Source organism: Abramis brama (genome assembly GCF_963993115.1).
Source record: "Abramis brama genome assembly, chromosome: 22".
In the NCBI taxonomy this organism is placed as follows: Eukaryota; Metazoa; Chordata; class Actinopteri; order Cypriniformes; family Leuciscidae; genus Abramis; species Abramis brama.
This window is the reverse complement of record NC_139984.1, coordinates 18,230,186-18,233,532: the sequence shown is the minus strand read 5'-3', so window position 1 is coordinate 18,233,532 and position 3,347 is coordinate 18,230,186.

Genomic DNA, 3,347 nt, shown 5'->3' with positions numbered 1-3,347 from the left:
TGGTGGTGGGGAGGATGGAGGTGAATGTAGGCGTCAGCATCTACGAACTCAGACATGTGTACCGATCTTTTATACTACGAGTATTAGAACACGATTGGTTAGATGAGAAGGTAATAAGTGACGTAACAATTGAATCTTCCTGGCAGAACTTACGCTAAAGCTTTCATGAGTATATGGTCAGTATAAGGTGTGAAGATACAGTCTAAAAGTGAGCAGAAATGATGAGGCTTTCTGCAAAATGCACTGTTATATTCCAAATGTGTTGAAAAATATATATCACATTATAAAATATATTGTTGTATTGTAATCCAATGAAAAATATACTTGAGAGGGACTTAGTAAAATTTTTTATTTTGCATTCTGATATTTGCATGAATCACATTAGGAAGTCTGGTAAACAAGGCAAGTTCAGTTTTGATCTTTCATCACAGATAATATATACAAATAAAACTACTGACAGAGTACAATTCAGACTAAAGAGATAAAGTAAAATAAAATTCTAAATGCAGTCTGGGTTTATTAATCATACAACAGGAACAACAGAATTTGCTTGCTAGGAGTTTGCCCCAAAAATGTGTCGTTGCATAAAAATGGGATTGACAGTGTCTGTGTGGCATTAAGATCCAATCCAGAAAGTGACTAAACTGGCCTATTGGACAAATATCTGAGGTTATCCATAGTTCATTTGCTATCATTGCACTTTGATATATATGGTGTCCAACAACATACCTTTTAAAGTAACATTAATATGTTTGTGATATTAAATCTGTGAAGGCTACACTGTTGCATCTACACTGTAATCTCATTTTCAGGGTATGATTTAAAACAAAGCGCTTTAATACTTTGTGAAAGACCTTACTAAATTGATTTTCAGCTTTCCGGACAAGTTCAGACTTATTGCCACACTGATGTGATTACATCAAAAACTCAAGTGAGTTACGGGCGTTTCATTCACCTGCTCAAACCACCCTTTTGATGATCAACAACCGAAACCAAAACACTAATGAAATTCCCAGAAAATGAAATTCGACTTGATACACACAAATTGCTTTAAAGTTAATACTAAACAGAAATAAAGAAATAACACATGACAATAATGACGGCGTTTTAAAAAAACGCATTCATATATTTTTATCATAAGAATACAGTCTATTAAAAATACATTTAAATCAATATATATATATATATATATATATATATATATATATATAAATAGTTATTAAACACATTCTATATTATACAAATTAATGTGTACATATATTTTTATTTTCAAAAAAATATTTAGATATTTTTCAAACCAGAATGATTAGTATTTTCGTTCATCATTATGATGATAATGTATATTTTAGACCATTAGCAAACTTCATAATGAACATATTGCAACACAAAGTCATCTGAATATGTCATCAGACTGTAAGCTATAGGTCAAGTATAAACATTTCACAACAATGTCATAGCAATACTGAAATCTGGTCAGCTGATATTCACAATAACACTTGACTAAGATACCCAAGATACTGTAAGCATGAATCAGTTTTTCACTTGAAATACTGATGAAATCAGTCGCTGTACGTGTTCAAGCGGCAGTGACAGAAACAAAAGCTCACACTCACAATTAGAAGAAGAATGAATGGGAAGAGAAGCTTGGTAATATGTTGAGACTGAGGTTTCTCTTTTCTTGTCTCTCTCCAGGCTGTAAGTGCGTGAGTGGGGTCGGATGGATGGGCTTCCCAAGGTGATGAGTTTCTGCGGCAGTATACTTGCTGATTGCTTCGTTCTCACTCCACACAACAACCAGCTAAGACACTGCCAAAGAACCACTCACAGCAGCGCCCCTCATCCCTCACTCGCTCGCTCTCCTTCCATCACTTCAGCATCTCTCGCCCTCATCTGTCCGTGACTGTAAAGGCTCCTCGTACATGACTCTCCCGTCTTCTGCAGGTGAGCTCTGGACACTTTAATACTCTGCTCATGGAATGTCCAGAGTTCTTCTATGACAGCCAGGGACAGAGGTAGATTTCCCCTTACCGAATAAGCCTTTGTTCTGCTTTCACTTTCCAAGAGATGACGGTAGGTGAGAGGTCGCCTGAAAACACAGAAAATATCTCATATTTCCAGTTTATTACACATCACCACTGCTACATACGAAAACAGAACTGTGTGACATAACACAAGGGATGACAGCATTAAAATTCTCAGTCAGTATTTTTGTTTTGTTTTCAAGTTAAAATTACTTGCACTTATATACACTTATTTTACAAAAAATACAGTTATATTGTCAAATATTATTACAATTTAAAACAACTGTTTTCTATTTGAATATATTTTAAAATGTAATTTATTCATGTGATGGCAACATTTTCAGCATCATTACTCCAGTCTTCGGTGTCTGAAGTGTATAATGTGCTGATTTGCTGCTCAATTTTTTATGATTATCAATGTTGAAAAGAGTTGTGTTGCTTAATATTTTTTCTTTGATTTATTTAAAAAATGTTTTTCTTTTGTAAAATGTTTTTACTGTCATTTCTAATCAATTTAATGCATCCTTGCTGTTTAAAATAATAAAAAAAGTCATAAAATATTCATTTTTATATTTATTTTATAATAATATTTTTACTGGAAATAAAGACAAAAGTACTGATTAAGAAATAGATTTATTTTTGCAGTGCAAGTTCCAACTAACAAATTAAACCAAAGGGACAATGATGACTGTTTTAGAAAGTACCAAAAATCACAGTTCTCACATCTGTGATGTCATTTCAGCATTGCTACGGGACTTCCAGGTTAGCATTTAATAAAAAGCTATGACAGAACCCACAACACTCACCTTCAATAATCACAAGACAGACGAAAACAAGCCCTGAGGATAAACTGACGCACAGTAGCACCTTTCCAACACTTTACGAGAGTAACGCTAGCTTGCTAAGACTCCTCCAATGTAAACAAGCCTGTAAAGCTTCCGTCTGAAAGAGAACGACTCAATCCTCAGAAAAAAAGAGTTTGAGAGAGCGCCACACCTCAGGGAGGGGAGAGCACACCTTCCTTTATTACTTATATGAACTATGCTCACCCTCTACAACGCAAATAGAGCCGTGACTCACTTATTCTCAAATAAACGCTGAATCTAGGTTCAAAAGGGTTCAGCCTATATTTGCCTGTGAGAAACTGTGAGAACGGATGCATGTGAAAGAGCAAGATCGATCGTATGAGGGTGTAATGTTTATGAGTTAAATGACTGAGGGGTTTCAGTCTGGTGACTCCGGTCCCTGATTTGTTGTTCACCTACAGAAGCACTGCGAAGGCCCTATCTGTTGGTATTCCCTACAGTGCAGCTATTTTGGGCAGAC